This window comes from Portunus trituberculatus, chromosome 21 (genome assembly GCF_017591435.1).
Source record: "Portunus trituberculatus isolate SZX2019 chromosome 21, ASM1759143v1, whole genome shotgun sequence".
In the NCBI taxonomy this organism is placed as follows: domain Eukaryota; kingdom Metazoa; phylum Arthropoda; class Malacostraca; order Decapoda; family Portunidae; genus Portunus; species Portunus trituberculatus.
The window spans coordinates 18,992,233-19,004,732 of record NC_059275.1 but is presented as its reverse complement, the minus strand read 5'-3'; the positions used below and the strand labels follow the sequence as shown (position 1 = coordinate 19,004,732).

Here is a 12,500-nt window from a genome sequence, read left to right as displayed (position 1 = left end):
TTTCATTCAGCAAGGCGAAGTTATCAGGCAGGCAGGTCATTCAGTAGGGCGGGCTCAGCAGGCGGTTCGCTCACCAAAACGGTGAAAACCAGCAGATAGTGAACTCTTTTGGATAGTGTCAGCAGGCTTCTTGTTCAGCAGGATGTGGCAGTAAAGACCACGCAGTCAGCAGAGTAGGGAGTCAGCAGGGCGGGGGGTCAGCAGGACCATAACGGCCTCACCATCACAATCAATGGCCGGCTATAAAATTAGTCCCCGAGGAGTCGCGTTGGGATCATCGCAGGACCTGGAAAATGAAATCTGGGTTTGGGGCCGAGCCAGGCAACCTTCTTCCTTCCTTCCCCTCCTTCCTCCTCCTCCATCACTTCCCCCTCCTGCACCGCCTCGTGCTCCCCTATCCTTTCCTCCTCCTTCTCCTCCTGCAGGTCTCCGGGACACGGTCTTCGCATTTTTCCCTAATTGTGCTTAACTGAGCCCAGCAGATTTATCCCCGAGCGACGAGGTGCTCCGTCAGACGCCCGGCGAGGAGGTGACCGAAATACCGGGAACCCTCGCGCTGCGCCCCGGCAGGAGGCGGAGAAAGATGCAATAAAGCGGGTTTAGGTCCGCCGGCGAGCAATCTCAGTAATTGACAGGATCTAAAATATGGGCGCCACTCTCGCTTATGAGGCAGGAAGGGAAGAGAGAAGGACGAGGAGAAGGAGGAGGAGGAGCAGGAGCAGGAGGAGGAATAGGAGGAGGGAGAGGAGGAGAACGGAGAAGAGGAGAATAATGGCAACATAGAGGAAGGGGAAGGAAACCGAGTGATAATGGTGGTAGAGGGAGAAGGTAATTAGAAGAGAAGGGGAGGAGTTTAGGGAGAAGAAAACGGAGGCCAAAAGTTGACTCCGTGAGAGAGAGAGAGAGAGAGAGAGAGAGAGAGAGAGAGAGAGAGAGAGAGAGAGAGAGAGAGAGAGAGAGAGAGAGAGAGAGAGAGAGAGAGAGAGAGAGAGAGAATGCTTCTATTAGTGTGGAATAATTTGGGAAAATGATAAAACGACAAACACCAGGATTGGCAGCCTCACATTTTTTACATAATTTATCACCGCAGAAAAGGATACATTATTATTATTATTATTATTATTATTATTATTATTGTTATTATTGTTATTATTATTATTATCATTATTATCAGTATCAGTATCAACAGCGGAAACAGCACAAGTACCACTAATAGCAGTAGTAATAGTTATTGTAATACCGCAATGATCACTCCAGTTATCAACATAAGAAAAAAAATACAAGAACAAGGAAATACAAGAATTCTTACAAGCATCATTAGTCTCCACTGAAAACACACGCATGGAGGAACGGAGGAGGAGGTAATGATGGTGGTGGTAGTGGTAGTGGTGGTGCTGGTCTTCGTAACCCCTCGCTCCTAACACATGAACATGTAGCGGGCGGTAAGCGGATGCAGCAGCAGCGACACTTGCCAGCAATAATTAAATGTTATCACAGTTTTGTTAAGTCCAGCCAAGACAATTTATAAACTCCTGGGAATTAGTCGGACGTCGAGAAAACACGTCACATTAGCGCTTTAAAATTTCCTGGTGCCATGTTAACGTCACAGGGAATCACGGTGATACACTCTGATGCTTTGCTCTCTCTCTCTCTCTCTCTCTCTCTCTCTCTCTCTCTCTCTCTCTCTCTCTCTCTCTCTCTCTCTCTCTCTCTCTCTCTCTCTCTCTCTCTCTAATGGTGCAGTGAGTGATGGAGGAAAAGGAGGTAAAAGGAAGGGGGAGGGAGAGGGAGAGAAAGAGGGACTCAATCAGAGACGCATCATACCTGAGTGTAAACATCTTGATGGCAGTTCTCACCTGTCAACGAGACGTGTCAGGGGAAGAAAAAAGCCAGAGAGAGAGAGAGAGAGAGAGAGAGAGAGAGAGAGAGAGAGAGAGAGAGCGTCCTTAATTATCACCCGCTTGTCTTGCTCTTAAATATTCATAGTAGTCTGTCTGTCTCTCTTATTGTCTGTACTTCGCTGCATTTTTCTCTTAACTGGCTCCTCCTGTTCTTCTTCTTCTTCTTGCTCTCCTTTTTATCGCACCTCCTTTTTATCAACTCAGAACACAGTGGTAGTGGAAGTCATTAATTGCCATACTCTGGAAGGGCGCTTACCTGTGGCGGCCAGGTGTGGTGGGTGGACAGGTGTGGCGGGACGCGGCTCTGGTTGTGGTGTGGAGATGTGAAGGATAAAAGATGATGTTTTACACCTGCACTGGACCTTGCTTGCTTCTGAAGACGAGTTGACAAGGTGGCTAATGAGGTGGTGGTGGTGGTGGTGGTGTTGGTGTTGGTGGTGGTGGTGGTGGTGGTGGTGGAAGGAACGGTAAAAGGGTAAAGTGTGTTAGAGAGAGAGAGAGAGAGAGAGAGAGAGAGAGAGAGAGAGAGAGAGAGAGAGAGAGAGAGAGAAACACAAAGCATAACAGCTGAGAAACACACACACACACACACACACACACACACACACACACACACACACACACACACACACACACACACACACACACACACACACACACACACACAAGCACGCAGAAAGGAAAAGCAAAAAAAAGCAAAAAGAAACGAGAAAAAAAAGAAAAAAACTGGTGGTGAGGAGAAAGGTGAGGAAGAGGAGAGGAAGGAGGTCGGTCAAACGTGCTCCCTCTCCTCTCAATATTCGTCAGACTGTCACTGAGAACCATTATCATCACCGTCTTCCTTGGAGAGATCAAAAGAGAGGAGGGAAATACCTGGATCATTAACATATCACAAGCGACATAATCTTACCATCTACAAATTGGCGGGGAACGGCGGGGTCAGGCGAAGGGATCCCCGCCCCCCTGTCCCTCCTGCATCCATGCCTCCTTACCTCCCTGCCTCTTACCTCCCTCACTCCCTGCCTCCCTTCCTCCTGCCGCCATACCTACCTACCCTACCCATTCCTCCTCCTCCTCCTCCTCCTCCTCCTCCACCTCCTTCTCTTGTTCATCTCAGTTGCGTGTTTGGGAGAAAGTGGAAGGAAAAAAACGCGAGAAAGACGACAAAGAAATGAGAAAAGTTGTATAAAAAGTAAAGGAATAATTTTAAGAATACTGTAAATAAGCTCTCCTTGATAGATATAAAGACGGATTTATGAATATGTGAAAGAAACTAGAGCAACTATAAGAGCATAGTAAAAATAAATATCTCTCTTATATTAACAGTTAGACAAATGGAAACAGTAAAACAAAACATGCTAAGTATTGTTGAATATTATGATGAAATAATATTACAAAAAAATAAACCCAAATAAAGAAAGGCAAGGATGAGATAAACGTGGGAGAGAGAACGAAATGAAAAAAAAAAAAAAAATAAGGGAATGATGAGATAAATGTGGGAGACAGAAGCAAAAAGTGAAAAAAAAACAGTAACGATAATAAATGTGTAATAGATAAACATGATAAAATAGGAACATAAAACTCAAACCGTTGATTATTACATTGTTTGAGAGACACAAATCCGTTCCATTTGCTCGGAGTATAATGACGCGGATAAATCGAGGTAAAAGAGAGAGAGAGAGAGAAAAAAAAAATACTTGTTCTATTAAGATATTAGGAGCAAATGGTTTATGAAAAATTATGATAAGATATTAGAGTTGTATTACGAGAGAGAGAGAGAGAGAGAGAGAGAGAGAGAGAGAGAGAGAGAGAGAGAGAGAGAGAGAGAGAGAGAAAAAAAACTTTTACTATTAAGATATTAAGAGCAAATGGTTTATGAAAAATTATGATAAGATGATAAAATATTAGAGTTGTATTACGAGAGAGAGAGAGAGAGAGAGAGAGAGAGAGAGAGAGAGAGAGAGAGAGAGAGAGAGGGAGAGTGGGAGGGAGAGTGAGAGTGAGAGAAGTAATGACAAGTATCCCACACCTTCGTACTCACCAACACAGGTATCATGTGAGTCTTAATTACAGGTACACCTCACGGCCCACATGAACACACTCACTCTTTAAATACCGATAGATTAACCTGGGAGTCGTCTAGAGAGAGAGAGAGAGAGAGAGAGAGAGAGAGAGAGAGAGAGAGAGAGAGAGAGAGAGGTGTCACTGTACATACTTGATTAAAAAAAGAAGTTTACCTGAATGAGAAATGAGAATGTTGCACGCTCGCTCACCTGGATCTGTCTCTCTCTCTCTCTCTCTCTCTCTCTCTCTCACCTTAAGAAATGTACAGATAAATAAAAATAAAAGCTTCATAATGTACTAGTGAATAATCCTTTCTCTTTCATCTTTCTCCTTAATGGCGCAGGTAATTTGTGACGTGAGGGTTTTCTTTCTATTTCTTTTTTTCCTTTCATTTCCTTGCTTTGCCTGGCTTGGCTATAATATCGCTGTCTTTTAATACTCCGCGGCAATTTCAAAAGATTTATTCCCCCCTCCGTTTATAAGTCCGGCAATTTTCTTTCATATTTTGTTACTGTTTTTTCTTGATTTCGTTCCTTTCCTTTTATTTTTCACCCTCGTGTATTTCTTTCTCTGTCTCTCTCTCTCTCTCTCTCTCTCTCTCTCTCTCTCTCTCTCTCTCTCTCTCTCTCTCTCTCTCTCTCTCTCTCTCTCTCTCTCTCTCTCTCTCTCTCTCTCTCTCTCTCTCTCTCTCTCTCTCTCTCTCTCTCCCCCTTTCTTTCTCCCTCTGTGTGTGTCTCAAGGCCATCACATTTATGTAGTGTTATTTCTATGTTAGATTTTTGTTCTCTATTTACATTTCTTGACTTAATAAATCATTTTTAGTTGCAAACGTGTTATCTGGAACATTTCTCTGTACCGTTTGTTGTTTAATTTGCAGTGCCGTTGCTGTGTGTGTGTGTGTGTGTGTGTGTGTGTGTGTGTGTGTGTGTGTGTGTGTGTGTGTGTGTGTGTGTGTGTGTGTGTGTGTGTGTATGTGTCAGGGTGATGGGATGTTCCTGTTATCTTCCTCCTGATAAGAGAACCGTAAAAGTTACAAGAAGTGATGTTCTGGAGAAGCTGGTTAGTTAAGAGTGAAGTGATGGTGGTGGTGGTAGTGGTGGAAGAGGAGGAGGAGGAGGAGGAGGAGGAGGAGGAGGAGAACGACAGAATTGGTATAGTGTAGGAGGGGATTAAGGGTGTGTAGGTGGTGGTGGTGGTGGTGTTCGTGGAGTGAGTTGTTCCCGCGGCGGTGATGGCGGTGGTGTAGCTAATGAGGGAGTGTTGGTGGTGATTGATGGAAGCTGAGGGTATACTGAAACACATGTGGGAAGTACTGCGCTGGAAGAAAACGAACGGAAAAAAAATAAAGATAATAATAATAAATGACCTACTATTACTACTACCACCAAAAATACTATTGTCACCACCACCACCACCGCTACCACCACTACTACTACTACTACTACCACCACTACTACTACCACTACTACTACTACTACTACTACTACTGCTACTACTGCTACTGCTACTACCAACACTACTGCTATCTACTACTACTATCTGCTACAAAATCTACTGCTATATCACAACTTTATCTACCCCACAAATCATATCACAATTTTTCTACCCCCACACATACAAACCACAGACAAAAACTACCAATACCAAACAAGTACCAGTGATCAGAGGCAATATACATCATGTAGCACAAATTACACTGCTATTAATAACCCATACAGGTGTCAGTTAGCGCTCTTTACCTGACATATAAGAAAAAAAGGAAATAAATGCTTAAAAAAACCCTCAATAACCGGTACTATTAGAGAAACCTGATACAAGGCGCGCCGAACACGTGTTTGTTAGCTCAGAGAACGAAAGAGGAAATGACATTCTTAAATCTTGACTGCCGATTTCATATTTGTGCTTTATTGTTGATGGAATGGCCAACTTAAAAGAGAGGAGAGGAGGACAACACGAGGCAGGAAACTATACAACTGTACAAAAAAGGCCGCTGCTGATAATAATGGCAGTAATTATGGTGACGCGTGATAATGATAACAATAGGGCAAGGAAGGAAAGGGAAGGAAAAAGAAGGAAAGGAAGGGAAGAAGTAGTAGAGAAATGCTTAATAAATTGAAGGACGGGAGAAAGAATTTGAGGTGTAAAAAATTGAGTGGTAAAAAAAGGTACAAAGAGAGAGAGAGAGAGAGAGAGAGAGAGAGAGAGAGAAATGGGTGGAAAGGGAGGGAGAAAGGGAGAGTGATGGTGGTGGTACAGTAAAGAACACCTGCTACCCCTCCTCCTCCTCCTCCTCTTCCTCTCCTGCTGTGTATACCACTTGTGTTGCGCAGGTGAGGACATTCTCTCTCTCTCTTTCTCTCTCTCTCTCTCTCTCTCTCTCTCTCTCTGAGTTCATATTTTCAACGCGTCTTTGTTTATGCGTTTTGTATTTTCATTTTTCATATGGCAGAATTTTTATTTGTTCTCTTTAATTCCTCTTTGATATTCATTATTGTTTTTCCAAGAGAGAGAGAGAGAGAGAGAGAGAGAGAGAGAGAGAGAGATAAATACAACACATGCTCCACCTCGCCTCCATTGTGAGAGAGAGAGGCGCCACTTCTATTGTATCTTCCCCACATGCAATACGTTTCCCGCTATCTTAATGAAAGGTGGGACTGTCATAATGCAAGCTTGCGAGTAGCGAGATTACACAGGTGGGTAGGCAGCCGGACTTTTTTTTTCTATCAACAGGTGAATCTGTCACGACGCGTCTATTCTGTGCGCCGAGCGTGATCTTAGTGGCAGCTACTGATTCCTTCGTTGCCTTCCATTTCCTCCCTCGCTTGGCTCTGTAGAGTTCATTTATTCTTATTCTTTTTCCAGGTGCGTGTGGTGCAGTTCGATGTAGTTGAGTTGGTGTGTGTGTGTGTGTGTTTGTTTATCTTAGTCCCATCCATCTGCATCTAATTATTATATATGGATTGCTTATTATATGACCATGTTTCCTTATTCATTTTCATTCGTTTTTTTCCTTCATTGTCTTCATTCACTGTGTGTGTGTGTGTGTGTGTGTGTGTGTGTGTGTGTGTGTGTGTGTGTGTGTGTGTGTGTGTACGAGGGTGGGCAGGGGCCGCTCGCTCATCAAGGCGGTGACACCCCGAGGGAGGCAGGACAAGGTTAATGAGAGAGGTGTGGCGGGCGTGGGAAGGAAGAAGAGGGGCTGGGGAGAGGAGCAGAGAGAAGGAGGAAGGAGAGGGAGAGCAATGAAGAGAAAATCCAAGAAAATACGTGAGAAGAAAGAATATTACTTATTTTTATCTTCTTTTCTTCTTCTTTTATCTTCTTATTTCTTAATCTAAACTTAAGCTTTAATGGGCGTGTCTTGATTCCCATTTTTTTCTCTTCTTTTATTCACCTTTCCAATATCTGCTTTATTTTCTCTTTGTGTTCATTTTCATCCCTTCCGTGACCACACCTGTTGCCTCTTTCCTCTCACTCCTCGCTTCATCCCCGCTGTCTCTTACAACACCGCGCCCCTCTCATTAACGCATCACCACTGTACTACACACACACACACACACAAAAAAAAAAAAAAACTAGACAGATAGTGAGACAGATATTTCATTGTCCACAAAAATGCATTCACTATCTAATACATTTTTCTCTCTCTCTCTCTCTCTCTCTCTCTCTCTCTCTCTCTCTCTCTCTCTCTCTCTCTCTCTCTCTCTCTCTCTTTCGAACAATGGCAAGGGAAGGGCACGGCAGGTGTGTTTATGATAATACCTGGGCGTCCCGTGAGATGCATAGCGTAGTGAGTTATCGCCGCCACCTCAGCGCGCGGTGAGGGGTGGGGGAAGGTAAGGAGGTGGACACACTCTTCAAGGGCGGCAAGGTGAAGGTGAAGTGTCCCTCAGGTAGATGCTTAATTGGCACTTAATTTCCCACCTGGTGAAGACACGTGGTTAGGCTTATCAAAGAGTACAGGTGTGTGTGTGTGTGTGTGTGTGTGTGTGTGTGTGTGTGTGTGTGTGTGTGTGTGTGTGTGTGTGTGTGTGAGCAGGTGGTGATCCCCTACCGTGCAGGTGACGGATGGTAGCCGCCTGCAGGTGCACGACTCCGGTGTGCTTCGCCACACTGGGGACTTGCTATTGTTTTTATTATCATCTCATAGAACTTATATTTCATCATTTTATTTTCCTATCCCTCTGTGTGTGTGTGTGTGTGTGTGTGTGTGTGTGTGTGTGTGTGTGTGTCTCGTTCATCTCACTCTACGTATGTCCAGCTGTCTGTCTGTCTATATGCCTGCATGTCTGTCTGTCTGTGTGTTTGTTACGTCACTCTGCTTTCATCTTTGTTTGTCTCTGTCTATCTGTGTCTATCTGATTGACTATTTGTCTTTCTGTCTGTTTGTCTTTCTGTCTCTCAATCTATATGTCTTCTTTTTCCATCTCCTCTCTATCCGTCTGTCATTTTATGTCTTCGTGTGTGTGTGTGTGTGTGTGTGTGTGTGTGTGTGTGTGTGTGTGTGTGTGTCTGTCTGTCTGTCTGTCTGTCTGTCTGTCTGTCTGTCTGTCTGTCTGTCTCTCTCTCTCTCTCTCTCTCTCTCTCTCTCTCTCTCTCTCTCTCTCTCTCTCTCTCTCTCTCTCTCTCTCTCTCTCTCTCTCTCTCTCTCTCTCTCTCTCTCTCTCTCTCTCTCTCTCTCTCTCTCTCTCTCTCTCTCTCTCTCTCTGCATCTGTCTATATATTTCTTTCTGTCTGATTGTCTGTCTCTCCTTCTCTCCCTCCCTCTAAGCACTGAGGGGGTCTAGGAAGTGAAGGGACGGAAGTGGCGGCAAACAGATGCGTTGCGCTGCCAATCCCGTGTTACTTTCCTTCAATTTTCCCGCAGACGTGACGAGCAAGTGTAAAAATAAATAACCCGAGGAGGAGAAAATGTTAGCGATCCATTTTTTTTTGTTCTGTGGCTGGCTCTCTCTCTCTCTCTCTCTCTCTCTCTCTCTCTCTCTCTCTCTCTCTCTCTCTCTCTCTTTCAAGTATTGGTATTCATATATGTGTGAGTGCGTTCGTTCGTGTGTGTTTTATGTTCTCTCTCTTCCTCCTACTTTCGTCATGATCGTCCTCTTCCTTTTCCTCAATCCAGCTCCTCTCTTTCTCTCTCTCTCTCTCTCTCTCTCTCTCTCTCTCTCTCTCTCTCTCTCTCTCTCTCTCTCTCTCTCTCTCTCTCTCTCTGGTTCCGTAATTTATCCTGACACTTAATCTTCGCTGTTATTTATTCATTTCCTTCTCGTTCACTTCCTGTTTTCAGTGGTAGTAAGTAATCAGTCCCTCGTTATACACACGTTCTTATCCTGTCTTGCTTCCATCCCCCATCTTTACATCGTTGCGTGTGCTTCTTTAATATTTTGCACCTCTTTTTTTTTTTTATTTCCTTTCGCGCTTCTGTCTTTCTTGTTTCCCTCCTGTTCCTTTTGTCGTTGTTATTGTTCCTCTTCGTCCTTGTTCTTAGCTGTCATATCGTGTTCAGTTCCCTTCGTCTTAATCTTCTGTAAAGTTATCCTCTTCCTTTTCCTGTTCCTCTTACTGTTTCTCTTTCGCTTCTAATCCTTTCTGTGTCCTTTCTATTCCTTCTACTGCTCCTCTTCTTTGTTAGTCTTTTAAGTCAAATCTCTCCTATCCATTAGTCTTCTGAGCCTTCCTTGTCCTTCATCACCACACCACCACATCACCACACCCTTCTCTTTTTCTCATCCTAGCCACCACACTGAGCGCCACAAGAAACGGTCATCCAGGCAGGCAGACAGGCAGACAGACAGACAGACAGACAGACAGACAGTCCCACCAGCGGCCGTCACTGACAACGTTACAAAATAGCTTGGTCACCCTCCATCGCCGCCGCGCAGGGCTTGCCATCAATAGTGATTACTGTCACGGCCACGGCGGTGTTATTATAATTGGGGTTATTATCATCTGCAACAAGGCGTACGCAGCACCTCGTTTAGCCAACCCTCTTCGCTATGGCGGGGTTCCTGCGGTGTGTGGCTGGCTGGCTGGCTGGCTGGTGGACGGTGCAAGGAAGGAAGGAAGGAAGCAAGGAAAGGAAGGAAGGTGGTGTAGTGTGGTGTGGAATTGTCATTGTGTTGGTGTAGTGTGGTGTGGAGTGGTGTGGGAGACTTGTGGTGTGTTTGAGAGGGTGGAGTGAGAATTTCTTTTTCCATTATTGTTCTGTGTGTCTCTCTGATGTGGTGGTGATAATGGTGGGGTGCTTAGTGGATGTGCAAAATATGGTGTTACTTGTCAGTGCCTCGAGTGAGTGAGTCCGCCAGTCTGTCTTGTCTCTCTCTCTCTCTCTCTCTCTCTCTCTCTCTCTCTCTCTCTCTCTCTCTCTCTCTCTCTCTCTCTCTCTCTCTCTCTCTTCCCTGATCAGTATTGGAGGTTGTCGGGAAATTAGATACTTGAGTTATAATGTGAAGAAAACGATGTCTTGTGATAACAGTTTCCTTCATTATGTAATATATTCCCCCTGAACAAAAATAAATAAAATAAAAAGATAAAAAAATAACAGGAAATGTATTTAACAGTCTTAATGTGTAAAATAAAATAAAAAATGTAAGATATAAGAAGCCGAACATAAATACTTGCTTACAACGAATAACAAAGTAAAAAAGAGATGCATTTGTGTGGATCATTTACAAAGGAACAGCTGCGGGGCACGCCATGAGTACTTTATTCAGAGGACGCATGAATGGCCGGACGCAGGAAGCCTTTCTCGATGAATAAATGTAAATAATGGCCATGAATAAAGGAACAAGTTATCGCTGGAGAAAAAGGAAGAAGAGGAAGAGGAAGAGACCAGCCGTTGGGGGGGGGTGACTGTGTACATGCTTGTTATACAGACGAACAGACAAACAAACAGGAATAGAAACAAGCAGACAAACAGACAGAGGGACAAGTAAGAGAGAGAAAAAAAAGTATATACAACCTTGTCTGCGCATAAACAAAATGAAGGTGACGCTAATAAGAATCGCCTAAGTGCATGTGTATTTTGTACGAACACACACACACACACACACACACACACACACACACACACACACACACACACACACACACACACACACACACACACACACACACACACACACACACACACACACACACACACACACACACACACACACACACACACACAGCTGGCTCATCCTCGGGGGACGGACGAAACTCAGGCTTTTTATGGTGTCTTGATGTTAGTGAAATTAATTTTGACTTAGCTAAACTCACTCCGTCACTCCTTCACCTCCTCTCTCCTCCTCCTCCTCCTCCTCCTCCTCCTCCTCCTCCTCGTCTTCCTCCTCCTCCTCCTCCTCCTCTTTTATGCTTTATTTAATGTCTTCTTGTGTCTGTCTGTCTATATGCTTTTTGATATATATATATATATATATATATATATATATATATATATATATATATATATATATATATATATATATATATATATATATATATATATATATATATATATGTCCTTATATATATCGTTTCTTATATATCCGTTCCATCTCTCTCTCTCTCTCTCTCTCTCTCTCTCTCTCTCTCTCTCTCTCTCTCTCTCTCTCTCTCTCTCTCTCTCTCTCTCTCTCTCTCTCTCTCTCTCTCTGCTACAAGAAGGATAATTTTCATCTCTAATATCCCGCGCAGGTAACGGGGCCCCGCCAGTACCTCCTGATAAGTGTCTCGTAGATTGGCTGAGCTTACGCAGGCATTTGTGTCATTGCGTGGAATTGCTAATATTTACTACTGTGCCTCCCTACGCCGCCCAACCACTAGTACCTCCCTTTGCTCTCACTGCTCTAGCCGCCACCAGCACCACTGCCACCAGCACCATCACTGCCTCTATCAAATCACCATCTATCTCTCTCTCTCTTGATGATGAAAGGATCCAGGTGATAGGAAAGTTGATTTTTTTGTGTGTGTTCACTTGTGTATAGAGAAAAAAGGTGTTTATTAGTTAATGGTGGGTGTTTAGAGGCTGGGTTTCTGTCTGTCTGTATGTGTGCATGTACGTCTGTCTGTCTATTTGTTTGTCTACCTGTTTTTCTGTCTGTCTGTCTGCCTCTCTGTCTGTCTGTCCGTCTTTCTGTCTGTCTATCTATCTGTATTCTTTCCTGTCTGTCTGTTTGTTTACCTGTCTGTCTGTCTGTCTGTGGGTCTTCATTTCTATCTGTCTGTCTGTCTGTACGGTTGGATGGTTGGCTGCCTTTCTCTTTCTCAAGCCAGGATTACGTTAAAAATATTATCCTCTCTCTCTCTCTCTCTCTCTCTGTGATCGCCGTGGGAGGGACAGTGGCGTTGGTTTGGCTTGCTTTTACCTCGGCGCTTCATTCCTGCAGCCTCCCTCCCGCCGCTCCATGCCCCGCCAGACACTAATGGACCTCACCCCTACACTAACACCTCCTAAGTGTTTCATAACTCACACCCGAAGCCGCTCTCGCTCTCCTCCCCGACTGCCGGCCAGGGAGAGGACAGACGGACCCCAGACACTCACACTTGACTCTCACA

General features: G+C 44.3%; 1 protein-coding gene across 24 annotated transcripts in view; it reads left to right on the top strand.

The window, feature by feature from the left end:
• The window catches only part of LOC123507147 (homeobox protein Meis1-like), a 518,053-nt gene that overhangs the window by 94,414 nt on the left and 411,139 nt on the right, over window positions 1–12,500 (top strand). The gene's annotated exons all lie outside the window — the stretch shown is intronic.